General features: G+C 37.0%; 1 protein-coding gene, 1 non-coding gene and 1 pseudogene across 21 annotated transcripts in view; 2 read left to right on the forward strand and 1 right to left on the reverse strand.

Moving 5' to 3' along the window:
• Positions 1–18,135, forward strand: part of RALYL (RALY RNA binding protein like) — a 725,790-nt gene that overhangs the window by 477,915 nt on the left and 229,740 nt on the right. The gene's annotated exons all lie outside the window — the stretch shown is intronic.
• On the reverse strand, positions 3,188–3,294 carry LOC111553199. Its single transcript, XR_002734847.1, has one exon. It is a non-coding gene; the product is annotated as a U6 spliceosomal RNA (small nuclear RNA).
• LOC111553162 lies at positions 16,650–17,258 on the forward strand (annotated as a pseudogene).

The following is an 18,135-nucleotide window of genomic DNA, read 5'->3' on the forward strand; positions in this document are numbered from 1 at the left end:
TGGGTATATACCCAGTAGTGGGATGGCTGGGTCATATGGTACATCTAGTTCTAGATCCTTGAGGAATCGCCATACTGTTTTCCATAATGGTTGAACTAGTTTACAATCCCACCAACAGTGTAAAAGTGTTCCTATTTCTCCACATCCTCTCCAACACCTGTTGTTTCCTGATTTTTTAATGATTGCCATTCTAACTGGTGTGAGATGGTATCTCAAGATTTTGAACTTTTAAGTTCAGGGATACATGTGCAGGATATGCAAGTTTGTTACCTAGTTAAACGTGTGCCATGGTGATTAGCTGCACAGATCATTTCATCACCTACAGATTAAGCACAGCATCCACTAGCTATTCTTACTGATGTTCTCCCTCCTTTCACCGTCCAGCAGGCTCCAGTGTGGGTTGTTCTCCTCCCTGTGTCCATGTGTTCTCATTGTACAGCTCCCACTAATAAGTGAGAATATGTGGTGTTTAGTTTTCTGTTCCTGCGTTAGTTTGCCAAGGATAATGGCTTCCAGCTCCATCCATGTCCCTGCAGAGGACATGATCTTGTTCTTTTTTATTGCTGCATAGTATTCCATGGTATATATGTACTATATTTTCTTTATCCAATCTATCATTGGTGGGCATTTGGGTTGATTCCATGACTTTGCTGTCGTGAAAAGTGCTGCAATTAACATACGTGTACATGTATCTTTATAATAGAATGATTTATATTACTTTATTTATATAACCAGTAATGAGATTGCTGGATGGAATGGTATTTCTGTCTCTAGGTCTTTGAGGAATCACCACACTGTCTTCCACCGTGGCTGAACTAATTTACACTCCCACCAACAAAAGTGTTCCTTTTTCTCCACAACCTCACCAGCATCCATTGTTTTTTCGCTTTTTGATAATAGCCATTCTGACTACTGTGTGATGGTATTTCATTGTGGCTTTATTTTCATTTCTCTAATGATCAGTGATGTTGAGCTTTTTGTCACGTTTGTTGGCTGCATTTATGTGTTCTTTTGAGAAGTGTCGGTTCATGTCCTTTGCCCACTTTTTAATGGAGTTGTTTTTTTAATTGTAAAATTGTTTACATTCCTTGTAGACACTGGATATTAGACCTTTGTCCAATGGGTAGTCTGCAAAAATGTTCTTCCATTCTCTAGGCTGTCCATTCACTCTGATGATAGTTTCCTTTGCTGTGCAGAAGCTCTTTAGTTTAATTAGCTACCATTTTTCAATTTTTGCTTTTGTTGCAATTGCTTTTGGCATCTTCATCATGAAATCTTTGGTGTGCCTATGTCCTGAATGTTATTGCCTAGGTTTTCTTCTAGGATTTTTTGTTTGGGGTGTTACATTTAGGTCTTTCATCCATCCTGAATTGATTTTTGTGTATGGTGTAAGGAAGGGGTCCAGTTTCAATCTTCTACATATGGCTAACCAGTTGTCTCAGCACCGTTTATTAAATAGGGAATCCTTTTCCTATTGCTTGCTTTGGTCAGGTTTGTCAAAGATCAGATGGTTGTAGGTATGTGGACTTATTTCTGGGTTCTCTATTTTGTTCCATTGATCTTTGTGTCTTTGTACCAGCACCATGCTGCTTTGGTTACTCTAGCACCGTAGCATAGTTTGAAGTCAGGTAGCGTGTGTGCAATACCTCTAGCACTTTTATTTATTTATTTATTTTTTTGCTTTGGATTGCCTTGACTATTTAGGTTCTTTTTTGGTTCTATATGAATTTTAAAATAGTTTTTTTTTCTAGTTCTGTGAAGAATGTCAGTAGTAGTTTAATGAGAATAGCATTGAATCTATAAATTCCCTTGGACAGTATGGCTATTTTCATGATATTGATTCTTCCTATCCATGAGCATGGAATGTGTTTCCATTTGTTTGTGTGATCTCTGATGTCTTTTAGCAGTGGTTTTGTGGTTCTACTTGTAGAGATCTTTCACTTCCCTGCTTAGCTGTATTCCTAGGTATTTTATTCTTTTTGTGACAATTGTGAATGGGAATTCATTCCTGATTAGGCTCTTGGCTTGACTGTTGTTGGTGTATCTGAATGCTAGTGATTTCTGAATATTGATTTTGTATATGAGACTTTGCTGAAGTTGCTTATCAACTTAAGAAGCTTTTAGAGTGAGATGATGGAGTTTTCTAGATATAGGATCGTGTCATCTAGAAACAGGGATGGTTTGACTTCCTCTCCTTCTACTGGAATGCCTTTACTTCTTTCTTTTGCCTGATTCTCCTGGCAATTCTCTGGAAGTATTGCCAGAACTTCCAATACTATCTTGAATAGAAGTGGTGAAAGAGGGCATAAACTTGTCTTATGCCAGTTTTCAAGGGAAATGCGTCCAGCTTTTACCTGTTCAGTATGATATTGGTTGTGGGTCTGTCATATATGACTCTTATGATTTTGAGGTATGTTCCTTCAATACCTAGTTTACTGAGAGTTTTTAACATGAAGGGATGTGGAATTTTATTGAAGGCTTTTTTGGCATCTATTGAGATAATCATGTTGTTTTTGTCTTTAGTCCTGTTTATGTGATGAATCACATTTATTTATTTGTGTATGTTGAACCAACCTTGCATCATGGGCATGAAGTCTCTTTGATCATGGTGGATAAGTTTTTGATGTGTGGCTGGATTTGGTTTGTCAGTATTTTGTGGAGGATTTTTGCATTGATCATCAGGAATATTGGCCTGAAGTTTTCTTTTTGTTGTTGTTGTATCTCTACCAGGTATTTTTTTTTTTTTATCAGGATGATTCTGGCCTCACAGAATGAGTTAGGGAGGAGTCCCTCCTTTTCAATTTTTTGGAATAATTTCAGTAGGAATGGTACCAGCTCTTCTTCGTACCTCTAGTAGTATTTGTCTGGTCTTGGGCTGTTTTTTTGTTTGTAGCTTCTTATTACTGCCTCAATTTCAGAACTCATTATTGGTCTAGTCAGGGATTCAGTTTCTTCCTGCTTCAGTCTTGGGAGGGTGTATGTGTCCAAGAATTTATCCATTTCTTCTAGATTTTCTAGTTTATGTGCATAGAGGTGTTTATAGTATTCTCTAATGGTTGTTTGTATTTCTGTGGCATCAGTGGTGATATCCCTTTATCATTTGATTGTGTATATTTGAATCTTCTCTTTTCTTTATTAGCTAACTAGAAGTCTATTTTATTATTGTTTTTCAAAATCCAACTCCTGGAGAAATACAGAACACTTCACAAATTTTCATGTAATCCTTGTGCAGGGGTCATACTAATCATCTCTGTATCATTTCAGTTTTAGTATATGTGCTGCTGAAGCAAGCACAAACACAAGTCTTGACTAAGGCATCTAAACTATTTTTCGTCTCTCTTATATCATCAAATAAAAGATCATACTAAAAAATCTGTCAACAACAACAAAAAAGACAATACTAGACCACTTGTTATTTTATTTACTATTTTCTGGATATATATTGGTCTTATCACACAGAGAACTAACAATCACCCTAATGGTTCAGGTATTGATATACTTTTAGATCTGTATATGTTTTGTCAGTAAAACAAAGATAACAGATCTTTGATTCTGCCAACCAAGGTTGGCTCTATTCTTGCATGAAGAGTCAGCTTTAATGTATGTATCTAACCACCATAACATATTTTTACATTGCTCTGAAATACTAGCCTGTTTTGCTTGTTATTGGCTTCATGACCTGAGTCTCTTACTTCTGAGTCCATAGTGAAGATGCACTATTGGAAAAAAGCCTTCATATTTATTCATGTGAAAATATGCATATGAAAAGGAGCACGCATGTGCACACACATGTATACAGGCACACACATGTATACAGGCACACACAAAGATAAATATTTAACAATGAACCAGGCTCTGCACTAGAATCTGCAGGTATAAAAAAGAACTCTGTACTTATGGGAGGTTAGAGTTTGAGAGACATGTGGAATGGAAAGGCACTGAAAATGATGCAGAGCAATTTATCCTGGCCCTGCGTTTGTGCCAACTGAGGAGTTACAAAACAATATTGTTTCTGGGTCCCATTCAAAAGTAAATACATCAACATGTCTGGTTATGGGACCAGCCATATGTATTTTTAAAATTTTCCCAGGGGGTACTATTGTGTAACAAATACTGAAAACACTCATAAAGAGCAAACTTTGTAAACCTTTATCTGAGGTCAAATGAAAACTTTTCTGTGCCACCTTTCTTCCACTGAGGTCCTCTTGCTTCATACTCCCAGATGTAGTAAGAAGAAAATGAATTATAACATTGAGATAAAGGACAAGTTGATGGTGCTTGGAGTTTTTTCATTTATTTATTCTGCAAACATTCATTGAGCACCTGTTATGAACTGTGTGCTGGGCACTCTGGTGGTAGTTGCTAATACGAAATTAACAAGACATTGTTTCTGCCATATCATTAGGAAAGACAAGTAATCTGTGATTACATTCCTGAATGATAAGTGCAACATTGTGAGGGTAAATTTAAGTTACGTAAAAGTGAGGAAGCTGGGCATGGGATTTTAAAACGAAAGGAAGAAGTTCCTTTTTCTCTTTTCTGTTTTGACATTTAATTCATTTGCAGAAGAAAACAGGTAATTTGTCCTATGGATTTTTTGCTTATTTCGACCTTCTATTTATGTTTACTTTTTTTTTCTCCTTGCCCCTTGTATATCCTATAAACTGTTAGCTCAATCTAGAGACTTGTTCACATTCAGGTTCGAGTATGGGCTAGAATACTTCATAGGTAATGTTGAGTACTTCCATAAGGAGACGCATGCTACCTGTTTAAAGTGTCCTTTTGGATTTTATGGACCATTATTTTCATTCCCTAAATCCAGTATTTTGTCAAGGACTTTAAGTGGTTATTTTATTTTACTCCTTCTTAATTTATTTGCCACAACTTTCTGTGAAGAGAAACTTCTCTGATTGACTATTTAGTTATGTTGCAGTACAGTGAATATAAGAAAATCAAAATAAAGGCTTGCTTCTTTATCAGTTTTCGAAATGATGAGTTGGTACTTAAATATCAGTTGAAGTAGACTGGGGAAGGGTTTTTCCTGTTATTGTGAACTCATGATTTTAAAAATTAATCTCTTCAGTCCATTACAATTTTTTTCCCTGAATAACCCCAACTTTGATCAATGACAACCACTTCAGATTGGCTCCAGAGAACTTTAGACTTGACCTCGGTCATCACTGATAACTTCCTTTTTTCCGGTATGATAGAATGTAACCAATATATCTTATACCATTCCTGATCTACACTGAGAACCAAACAGCCTAACAAGTAACTTAGTGGGAGTTGGTGTTTAGGGAATCAATCTGAAAACTTGCCTGGCGTTATATAACCTAGGGAGGATGGCAGTGCTTTTCTGAGAATGAGCAAGAAAATGGACATTCCACATAGGCGGAGGAGTGCATGGTGGTCTGCAGGAAATTCATGCCATAGAGACAATAGCCTTTTAAAATTCTTTTTCATTACTACTTTTAATCCTCTAAGGCATCTGTTTATAGGCTGTTTCCTCTATGACTTAACTCCTTTGATGATGAAGAGGTGTGTGATAATGGCAGGCAATCGTTTTATAAATTACCACTTCATTTCATGGCGTTCTGTATCTGTCAAGGTATATGATAATCAGGAAATGCTTACTGAATAATCACTATGCTAGTATAAGGGATTCAAACAGGATTAAAACCTTATTTCACATTGTCCTTCAGCTTATTTCAATAGAGTAATGAATGCTATTGTTGGAGCCCAGAGCAAGAAAGTAATAAATTCTGCCTGAGTGAAAAAGAGAAATAGTCATGGAGTGAGTTTTGGTAAAGGTCTTAAAGGAATAAGACACTTTGATTTGTGTGTATGTATGTAACAGGGGATGGGGACTTGGAGCATTATTTAAAACAGAACACCTGTAATAAAGACAAAGACTCAGTGATTTAAAAGTGGAAAGGTAGTAGATCCAGGTGGTTAGAGTATAGAATGGATGGGAGTTCCAACATTATGCTGAGAAGACACTTTGAGTCAGTTTATTGGGGTAGCAAGGTCACTTACAAAGTTATTATCTAAACTTGGGTAATTACAGTTGGCATTAGGGAGGCATGTATTACTGAGACACTGTGCAAATAGAACAGTCATTCTGGTGAGTGGATGTGAGGAAGGATTTAAAGATGACAACATAATTTTGCTTATGATGACTATTATTAGAGCTTGGTCAATGATGGAGTGAGACCAAAGTAGGGTAGTTAGAGCTCAGAAATAACCTGATAAGACAGAGAAGGATATTAAAGGATTTTTTTAAAAAATTACAGAACATAAATCAAAAAGTAGACAATCAAGAATCTGAAAAATTTACTGGTACATGTCAGATAATTTACAGGAGAGCTATTGAAGTTAAGTGTTCAACAACATATCCATCCATCCATTCATTCATAATCATTTACTCAATGATTATCAAGGCCTATTATATTCATGTGTCTTTCAAGATACACATAGAAAAATAAAATGTGGTTCTACCCTTTGAAATGATATAATATAGTAATAGATAACTAGGATTCACAGCCACAACTTTCAGCCTAGTGTTGATTTTGTCAGATCACCACTGCACAGTCCATCTCACTGGGTACACTTTGACTCTGTATGTTAAACCAAAGTAATTCGGTATTCATCCCTTTCACTAAATGTTGACACTAGTTGATCATGAATAGTCTCTGGGCTTGGGCAGGGCCATTTGGGCATTCCCATTTTGGAAAACCCATGTGCTTCTGAGCATTTTTAAAATTTCAACTTTTATTTTAGATAGAGGGGGTACCTGTGCAGGTTTGTTACATGGGTATATTGCATCCAGGTTGTGAGCATAGTCCCCAATAGTTAGTTTTTCAGCCCGCAATCTTTTTCCACCCTCCCCACGCTAGTAGTCCACAGTGTCTGTTGTTCCCATCTTTATGTCCATGTGTGCTCAGTGTTTAACTCCCATTTGTAAGTGAGAGCATGTGATATTTGGTTTTCTGTTCCTGCATTAATTTGCTTAAGATTATGGAGCTGAGCATGTTTTTGATCAAGTCTGTTCACAGCAAATGTCAAGGATTCAAAACATCCTATCATATAAGATGGCCATTCACTTTTTATAGTCCAGACCTAAGTAAATGGTGTACTTCCATTACTAATGGAGAAGGTATGTCCAACTCCTGCCCTAGAGTCATACCATGGCTTTGTAAATGAAAAATTCTCTAAAATTATCTACTTATTAAAGTAAGCATAACTTAATTTATTTTCAATCAAACACCAAGTATTTTGCTATTTGATGCACCTCTTTGTAAATAGAGCAGTTTGCAAACTAGAAGTGCTCATTTCCACTGATTCCTAGTCTTTTCAATCTCTCTTTATATTCATCTTTCTTAATTTAGTCTCAAAACACCCCCAAGGGGATTGGTGCTGATTCTTGCTTATTTGATATCAAAATTCTTGAGAGCTTGTTCCTCTGAAGCAGGGTTTTTTTTTTTTTTTCTTCTTCTTCTTCTTCATTTTAAGGCATCTTCTCTGACTATTTCATGCTGGGAAAAAACAAAAACAAAAACAAAAAAACACTAATAATAACCGCCCACCTCTTGTACTAATTTCCCACTGATAATGGAATCCTGGTCATGGACACTCTGCCTAGGATCACTTTTAGTATTTTTCCCCTAAAATTACACATGAAGGACTTCAAAGCTCTTTTGTTGTTTTTTTATACTTTTCCCACTTGAGGAGTTAAACAACTCTTTCTGCTGCACATTCAACTCATATTGAACACAATGCTTGTATGCAAATTAGCAATTTGTTGACTGTCCCTTGAGAAAGAGAAATGTCAGACATCTGATCTCCCTCAAACAAGGTAATGATTATAAAAATTATGTAAAAAATGTCACAATGTCTTATACCAATGTATTATGTAATTCTTCACATGGCTATAAAGAAATTTCCAAGGCTGGGTAATTTATAAAGTAAAAGAGGTTTAATGGAGTCACATTTCTACATAGCTGGGAAGGCCTCATAATCATGGTGGAAGGTGAAGGAGGAGCAAAGGTATGTTTTACATGGCAGCAGGCAAGAGTGTGTGTGCAGGGGAACTGCCCTTTATAAAACCACCAGATCTCATGAGGGTTAATCACTATCATGAGAACAGCATAGGAAAGCCCACCCCCATGATTCAATTACCTCCCACTGGGTCCCTCTCAAGACACATGGGGATTATGGGAGCTATAATTCAAGATGAGATTTGGGTGAGAACACAGCCAAATCATATCATTCTGCCCCTGGCCCCTATCAAATGTCACATCCTCACATTTCAAATCCAATCATGCCTTCCTAACAGTCCCCCAGTCTTAACTCATTTCATCATTAACTCAAAGTCCCACATTTCAAAATTTCATCTGAGATAAGGCTAGTTCCTTCTGTTTATGAGCCGGTAAAATCAAAAGCAAGTTAGTTACTTCCTATATACAATGGAGATACCTGCATTGGGTAAATACATGTCCAAATGTGAGAAACTGGCCAAAACAAAGGGTCTATAGACCCTATACCAGTCCGAAATCCAGCGGGGCAGTCAAATCTTGAAGCTTCAAAATGATCTCCTTTGACACCATGTCTCACATCCAGGTCATGCTGATGCAAGAGGTGGGCTCCCACAGTCTTGGCTAGCTCTGTCCCTGTGGCTTTGCAGGATACAGCCCTCCCTCCTGGCTGCTGTAATGGGCAGGCATTGAGTGTGTGTGTCTTTTCCACATACACAGTGCAAGCTGTTGGTGGATCTACCATTCTGGGGTCTGAAGGATGGTGGCCCTCTTCTTGCAGCTCCACTAAGCAGTGTCCCAGTGGGGACTGTGTCGGTAGGGGAGCTCTAACTCCACATTACCCTTCCACACTGCCTTGTCAGAGGTTCTCAATGAGGGCCCCACCCCTGCAGCAAACTTCTGCCTGAAAATCGAGGCATTTCCATACAGCCTCTGAAATCTATGCAGAGGCTCCCAAACTACAATTCGTTACTTCTGTGCACTCACAGGCTCAACACCACATGAAAGCTGCCAAGGCTTGGGGCTCCCACGCTCTGAGGCCCTGGCCTGAGCTGTACCTTGGCATAGTTTAGTCAAGGCTGGAGCAGCCAGGACACAGTACACCAAGTACCTAGGCTACACACAGCAGTAGAGGCCTGAGCCCAGCCCACGAAGCAATGTTTTCCTTCTAGGTCTCTGGGCCTGTGATGGGAGGGGCTGCTGAGAAGGTCTTTGACATGCTCTGGAGACATTTTCCCCGTTGTCTTGGCAATTAACATTTACTCCTCATTACTTAGGCAAATTTCTGCAGCCAGCTTGATTTTCTCCTCAGAATATGGGTTTTTCTTTTCTATGGCATTGTCAGGCTGTAAATTTTCCAAACTTTTATGCTCTGCTTCCCTTTTAAACTTAAGTTCCAGTTCCAAACCATGTCTTTGTGAAAGAATAAAACTGAATGCTTTAAAGAGCACCCAAGTCACATCTCTAATGCTTTTCTGTTTAGACATTTCTTCCACCAGATACCCTAAATCATCTCTCTCAAGTTCAAAGTTTCACAGATCTCTAGGGCAGGGTCAAATGCTGCCAGTCTCATTGCTAAAGCATAACAGGAGTCACTTTTACTCCATTTCTCTACAAGTTCCTCATCTCCATCAGAGTCCACCTCAGCCTGGACTTTATTGTCTATATCATCATCAGCATTTTGGTCACAGCCATTCAGCAATTCTCTAGGAAGTTCCAAACTTTCCCACATCTTGTCTTATGAGCCCTTCAAGTTTTTAGGAAGTTCCAAACATTTCCACATTTTCCTGTCTTCTTCTGAGTCCTCCAACTGTTCCAACCTCTGCCTGTTACCCAGTTCCAAAGTCACTTCCACATTTTTGGGTATCTTTACAGCAGCACTCCACTACTTAGTACCAATTTACTGTATTAGTCCATTTTCATATTGCTATGAAGAAATACCCAAGAGTGGGTAACTTATAAAGAAAAAGAGGTTTAATGGACTCACAGTTCCACATGGCTGGGGAGGTCTTACAATCATGGCAGAAGGCAAAGGAGGAGCAAGGGCACATCTTACATGGCAGGCAAGAGAGCATGTACAGGGGAACTGACCTTTATAAAACCTTCAGATCTCATGAGACTTCTTCACTATCATGAGAACAACACAGGAAAACCTGCCCCCATGATGCAGTTACCTCCCACCAGGTCCCTCCCATGACATGTGGGGATTGTGGGAGCTACAGTTCAAGAGGAGATTTCGGTGAGAACACAACCAAACCATATCAACCAAAAAGTTCCAGTTTCTGTAAATGTGTTCATGTAATTGCACTAGTCAAATCTGTGGAGAATCTACACTGTCTTCCACAAAGGCTGAATTAATTTACACTCTTACCAGCAGTGTATAAGTGTTCCTTTTTCTCCACAACCTTGCCAGCATTTGTTATTTTTTGACTTTTCCATAATAGTTATTCTGACTGGTGTTAGATGGTATCTCATTGTGATTTTGATTTGCATGATCAGTGATGTTAAGCTTTTTGTCATATGCTTGGTGGCCACATGTATGTCTTCTTTTGAAAAGTGTCTGTTCAAATATTTTCCTACTTTTTAATGGGGTTGTTCATTTCATTGTAAATGTGTTTAAGTTCCTTTAGATGCTGAATATTAGACCTTTGTCAGATGGGTAAACCGCAAAACTTTTCTCCCATTCTTTAGGTTATCTGTTTACTCTGTTGATAGTTTCTTTTGCTATGCTGAAGCTCTTCAGTTTAATTAAATCTCATTTTTTCAATTTTTGCTTTTGTTGCAATTGCTTTTGGTGTGTTTGTCAAGAAATTTTTGCTTATACCTATATCTTAAATGGTATTGCCTAGGTTGTCTTCTAGGATTTTTATAGGTTTCAGTTTTACATTTTACATTTAAAATCCACCTTGAGTTGATTTTTGTATATGTTATAAGGAAGGGGTCCAGTTTCAATCTTCTGCATATAGCTAGCCTATTATCCCAACACAATTTATTGAATAGGGAATATTTTCCCCATTGCTTGCTTTTGTTGGGTTTGTCAAAGATCAGATAATTGTAGGTGTACAGTCTTATTTCTGGGTTTTCTATTCTGTTCCATTGGTCTGTGTGTCTGTTTTTACACCAGTACCATGCTGCTTTGGTTAGTCTAGCCCTGTAGTATATTTTGAAGTTGTGTAGTGTGATGCCTCCAGTTTTGTTTCTTTTGTTTAGGATTGCCTTAACAGTTTGGATTCCCTTTTAGTTTCATAAGAATTTTAAAATAATTTTTTCTAATTCTGTGAAGAATGGCAATGGTAGTTTAATGTGAATTACATTGAATCTACAAATTGCTTTGGGCAATATGGCTATTTTCATGAAATTGATACTTCTTATCCATGAATATGGAATTTTTAAAATTTTTTAAATTTGTGTGATCTCTGATTTCTTTGAGCAGTGGTTTGTAGTTCACTTTGTAGAGATCTTTTACCTTCCTAATTAACTGTATTCCTAAGTATTTTATCCTTTTTGTGACAATTGTGAATGGGCGTTCGTTTCTTATTTGGCTCTTGGCTTGACTGTTGTTGGTGTATAAGAATGCTAGTAATTTTTTCACATTGATTTTGTATCCTGAGGCTTTGCTGAAGTTGCTTATTAGCTTAAGAAGCTTTTGGGCTGAGACAATTGGGTTTTCTATATATAGGATCATGTCATCTGCAAACAGGGATAGTTTGACTTCCTCTCTATTTATTTGAATGCTTTTATTTCCTTCTCTTGCCTGATTGCCCTGGCCGGAACTTCCAATACTATATTGAATAAAAGTGGTGAGAGAGGGCATCCTTGTCTGGTGCTAGTTTTCAAGGGGAATGCGTCCAGATTTTGCCCATTTAGTATGATATTGGCTGTGACTGCCCCATCTTTCAACATTACTCTAAACGCAGCATTCTTTTGTAGTTCTTTCTGGCTCTTCCTACTTCTTCCAAAGGCATTACACAGTACTTTAAAAGTACTTCAAAGGTAATTCTTTTTATCGTTATCTCATCAAGGCTGTATAATCCAGGTGGACAGGACCATTTGTCTTTTATTCTTAGCATATTTTTAGCGTATGGAGAATACTCAATAAAATTTGATACACAAACTTTCCTCTGTTAAGCTCTTAGTGTAGTCAATGCTGGCTTACTAGGTTATTACACATGGAATCCAAGATTACAGAACATTTAGAAGAAGATACATTTCTTCTTAAATTTTTGAAAGCAAATTGTATACAAAGTAAGCATAGTTTGAGTTAAAGTTGTTTCTTGGATTTATTCTATGTTTATTTAAAATTTGATTATAAGAAGATATATGCCAATAGTGCAGATGTAAAAAAAAAAAAAAAAAAAAAAAAAAGACATAAAATGTACTGCATCTACTGTTAAGTAGCTCTGAATTCTTAAAAATGTAATTGTGTTTGTAACTTGTTAAATTGAAGGTTTTTAAACCATAAAACCCATAACAAATAAGATTTATCGTATTTCCAATTCCATGCTGTTTGAGAAATACATTTTATTCTGAAGGCTTAGCAAATAACTATTTAAGTTGAATATAAACTTGAATTTTTCTCTAAACTTTTAAAATATGCTTATTAAATGTTTTAATTTCTTAAATTACAGTGTAACTTTGGATGACTTAGGTGGTTTTTGAGATTTGAAGAATCCCTTTTTTCAAAAATATGTATTAAAGTATAACCAGTCCACCAATTCTATTACTTTTCTACTGATGTTTTTAAGAAATTTGACTTAATAGAGCCTTACAAATGGCTCCTTAAATAGGAGATAGGAGAACTGAATGGAATATACCTAATTCCCCAAATATTAGTTTAAAATTTACTTCAAAAAGATAAAAATTAGCTTATGCTTGAGGAATATTTTCAAAACTGAATTACAAAATGAAATTTTAGATTTCTGACTTAGAAGTCAAAATTTCTGATTTTTGACTTAGTAACCAATATTTGATGATTTTCATGCTCATACAAATATTATCAAATTCAAACATCTCTTTTTCTCTGAAAGGCCGACTTTGTTTCTCTGTGGAATTCCTCACTGTTTTATGTGTTTGGTCACATAAAAAAGTTTGTCTTTTTGAGTTCCCCCTTTTCTGTAGATATTCTCCTTGTCTTTTCACCACAGTTCATAGATGTTAGACCGTCTTCTCCACCATGTGTATTATTCAGGTGATGGGTACTCTAAAAGCCCTGACTTTACCCCTATACAATCTATGCATGTGACAAAATTGCACATGTACTCCATAGATTTGTACAAATAAAAAGGAGGAAAAATATTATTGGTCACAAACAAAAAGAGCACATGAGTTGGTGAATCTAACTAAAAAGAGAACTGTGAGGCAATTGATGTGTTAATTAATGTGGCAATCATTTCACAATGCATGTGTATATCAAAGCATTACATTGTGTATCTTGAATATATCCAACTGTTATTTGTCAAGTATACCTCAATAAGGCTGGAAAAAGGGGGAAAAATAAATAAATAAATTAAATGATAGTGATAAGCAATAATATTTTATAAATGTCCTTACTTGAAAGAATATTTTCCCTTTGGATTTTTTCTGATCCAAGTAATTGCAATTGCAAAAACCAGGAATCACTAATGTAGAGATAGGGATAGCAAATCTGGGTTGCTTATACTATGACTATATTAGAAATGCAGCTTATTCCCTTCTCCATGTGGTCCCTGAGATTTTGCAGATGTCCATACAGCAGAAATAGGTCTTAGTGTGTGGCTTGTATGCAAATATACAAAGCTTGGTTGTAGGCATAACCCCTTTTTTCCTACAGATAGTTTATGAGAATGTTGCAATCAAAACCATGTCCTAACATTCCCAGTGTGCTCCCAAATCCCATGTCCCAGTTAGCATTTTGTTATGTGAATAAACTGAGTTCACAATGAGTCCATGAGATAACTGAATCTGTCTCTAGAATTTTAGTGTGATCATGCTTAATAGCAAATGACCATTTAAGGTCTCCACCCAATCCTAAAACAGCCTTCTGGATTTCAAGAAGCTGTATTATAGCTGGTTATGTCATCATTAAGCCTCAACTAAATGATTTTTAAGGCCCTTCTGTGTTCAGAGTTATGGGGAAACATAGAAATGAAGGCAAAAGTTATAATCCTTTCAAAATATTTTTTATTGCTTGGGCTTGATTACATAAGATTTTTTTTTTTTTTTTTTTTTGAGACGGAGTCTCACTTTGTCACCCAGGCTGGAGTGTAGTGGCCTGATTTCAGCTCACTGCAACCTCTGTCTCCTGGGTTCAAGCAATTCTTCTGCTCAGCCTCTCAAGTAGCTGGGACTATAGGTGCATGCCACCACCCCTGGCTAATTTTTGTATTTTTAGTACCGATGGGGTTTCACCATGTTGGCCAGGCTAGTCTCGAACTCCTGACCTCATGATCCACCCTCTTGGGCCTCCCAAAGTGCTGGGATTACAGGCGTGAGTCACCCTGCCCATAATGCAGTCTCATACTTTAAAGGAAGAAATGAAGAATTAAAGGAATGAAGAAGCAAAAAGATTTTATCAAGGCAGAGCTATATGTATTAAGCCTTCAAAGCTAAACTTGTTTTTCTCTAGTTGTCAATGTCCCAGATAAAATAAAATTTGATATTGATTTGTCTTTTATTAAATAGACTAATAAAAAGTTAAAATTATTATGTTTGTAAAATGTATTTTGAATAACATGGTCCAGTTATTTTCATATAGCACTAAGTATAGATTGAAGATTATATAAACAGTTAAACCTGGTCATTGTACTACTTATAACCTTAAAAGGAAATAAAAGAAAGTATAAGTGGGAATAGGCATAGATTACCTACTAAGAAATGATATGTTATAATATCAAGAATAAATAATTTGCCTATTTCTTAATTATCTCAACAAAATGTGTTTTTTAGAGATTTTTTGAATCAGAAAAGTGTACCTATAACATTCTATCTAACAATTTAAACTGGTGATAAAAATGGAAATAGAAAAGAATAAAGATTGCTTCTGAACAGAAAATGCTTAAAACCAGCAGTATTTATTGATATTTTGTGCAATAAAAATAAAAGATGCAATTACATCAGCTGCTTTCTCAGGTAAAGCTGTTTTTAAAGAAAACTTCTTAAAGTGATGGCTAACCGAACTCCCACATGAAATGACTTTTTTATGACATTTTCAATGTACCTTCAATTCATATACTTCTAGTCTAAATTATTAGCCTAGGCTACTTTCCCTTTACTCACCTCAGATAGCATTTTTCAAGAAATAAACTTATGTACAGCACAAGTGGAAAATAAAACCACTTTCTATTTCTTCATTTATAGGAGGTTGAACTTCTCTGGAGTGCTAGAGCTATAGATTTTTCTGGATGTGTAATTCAAGCGATATTACTTTTCTCTATCTTAAATTACCAACCAACTGAAAAAAAAAATCATTAGTTCTAAATTTCAAATTCCACTGATATCATAAGTTATACAAAAGCACTTTGCTATTCACACATTTAACATTGTCTATATGGGAATGGACAACTCTTGATTACTATAGTTAAATTGTCAGTTTTATTAATTACTTCCTATACAAATGACCTCCTCTGTCCTGCAGGTGTAGTTTTGTTGTTTTCTTTTGTTTTGTTTTTGTTTTTGAGATGGGGTCTCACTTTGTCACCCAAGCTGGAGTGCAGTGGTGAGATCTCAGCTCACTGCAACCTCCACACCCTGGGTTCAAGTGATTCTCCTGCCTCAGCCTCTGAGTAACTGAGATTACAGGCATGCACCACCACACCCAGATAATTTTTTATTTTTAGTAGAGACAGGGTTTCACCATGTTGGCCACGCTGGTTTCAAACTCCTGACCTAAAATGATCCACCCGCCTTGGCCTCCCAAAGTACTAGGATTACAGGCATGAGCCACTGCACCCAGCCAAGTGTAGCATTTTTAAATACAAACAAGCATATGATAAAGAATTTATAAGGAGGCTGCAAAAGGTCAGAAAAATTGTACAAACCTATTTCAACACGGAGTTTTCTTGAGTCTTTTTATTACTTTCACATTTCCTGCAGAAAGCTAAAAGTTCACTAGCAACAGTGCATAAAAGAAATAATAGTAAGGCAGTGTAATCACTAAGGAGCTGAATCACTGGCATCTCTTAAAATGCTGGATTACCTCAGTGCTGATCAGTAGAAAACCAAAAAGGATGAGAAGGATGACAAACACTTTTGAGCTCTGAATGAAGAGGATACTGCCTTGCTGAAAAATCATGGTCAGAGCACTTATTCTAGGGAGATTAAGCAGGTTGAGAATGACAGTCAACAACTCCTTAAGAAAATTATCTAAGTAGTATTAAAGAGTCTGACACTAGCCTGGCCACCACCAGCACTCTGGGATTTGGCTGCAAGTAAGCAAATGCTCCAGGGTGAACAAGTTTACAGGTTGCAAGGTGTAGAAAGATAGTAAATGCTGATTCTGAGAACTCAAAATACATTGTCAGTGTGTAGCAGATTGCTAAGTTTGTGGTGGACCTCAGTGATCTACTGACATTGAAGCAGGGAAATGATGTGAATTAAATTCATATTCCCATGCTTTCTAAGATTGACCCAACAATTGCCATGATGCCAGTGGAGTAAAAACCTGATGTCATATACAGCGATGTTGGTGGCTGTAGGGAACAGATTGAGAAATTGTAAGTAGTTGAAACCCCACTACTTCATCCAGAGAGACTTGTTAACCTTGACATGGAGCCTCCCAAGAGTGTGCTCTTTGGTCCACAAGGTACAGGCAAGACACTCTGTGCTCAGGTGGTTGCTAAATGGGACTTATGCTTACTTCATCGAGTTATTGGATATGAACTTTTACAGAAATACACCTGCAAAGGGGCTGGAATGGTTCATAAGCTCTTCCCAATGGCCAGAACAAGAAATGCCTGCCTTATCTTCTTTGATGAAACTGATGCTATTGGAAGAGCTCAGTTTGATGATGGTGCTGGAGGTGACAATGAAGTACAGAGAAAAAATGTGGGAATGAATTCATCAGTTGGATGGCTTTGATCATCAAGGCAATACTAAGTGCTGATGGCCACTAACAGACCTGATACTTTGGATTCGGCACTGATGAAGCCGGGGAAATTGGATAGAAAGATTGAATTTAGTTTACCTGATCTAGAGGGTCAGACTCACATCTTTAAGATTCATACTTGTTCAATGGATGTTGAAAGATAACAGATTTGCATGGTTAGCACAACTACATCCAAACAGCACTGGGGGTGAGATTAGAAGCTTTTTGTGTAGAAGCTGGGTTTTGTTGTTTTGTTGTTTGTTTGTTTTTGTTTTTGAGACTGAGTCTCACTCTGTCTCCCAGGCTGGTGTGCAGTGGCATGATCCCGACTCACTGCAACCTCCGCCTCCCGGGTTCAAGCGATTTTCCTGCCACAGCCTCCTGAGTAGCTGGGATTATGGGCATGTGCCACCACACCCGGCTAGTTTTGTATATTTAGTAGAGACGGGGTTTCACTGGATTACCCAGGCTGATCTCAAACTCCTGACCTCAGGTGATCTGCCCACTTCAGCCTCCCAAAGTGCTGGGATTACAGGTGTGAGCCACCATGCCTGGCTGAAGCTGGTATGTTTTTGACCAGAGTATGGTTAAAAATTGCTACTGAGAATTGCTTGGAAGACATAAATAAGATCATTAGCTATTACGCAAAATTCAGCACTACTCACTGCTAACATGACACAATGGAGCCCTGAAGCCTTTCAAATGAAAACACATCTTTTCATTGGAATCCAAACCTTTTATAGAGTTGTTAATAACCACCTCACAAAAAAGCCTTCAATATTATAAAATAATAATAATAATAGTAATTGTCATTTACTGAATATGTGATACTTGTGCCAAGTTAATGTGCTGGCCATTTATATTTATTTGATAAATATTTATTGAGTATGAATTAGGATAAGGAAGATGATCACTGCCTTCAAGGAGCATATAATCAAATATAAAGAGACATGCCCAAGGCAATGATAAGGAGACTCAATGGAAATTATGAAAGCACAGACTAGCCTGAGGTAAAGCTTTCTGGAAAAGTTTATGATTGAG

Source organism: Piliocolobus tephrosceles, chromosome 7 (assembly GCF_002776525.5).
Source record: "Piliocolobus tephrosceles isolate RC106 chromosome 7, ASM277652v3, whole genome shotgun sequence".
In the NCBI taxonomy this organism is placed as follows: Eukaryota; Metazoa; Chordata; class Mammalia; order Primates; family Cercopithecidae; genus Piliocolobus; species Piliocolobus tephrosceles.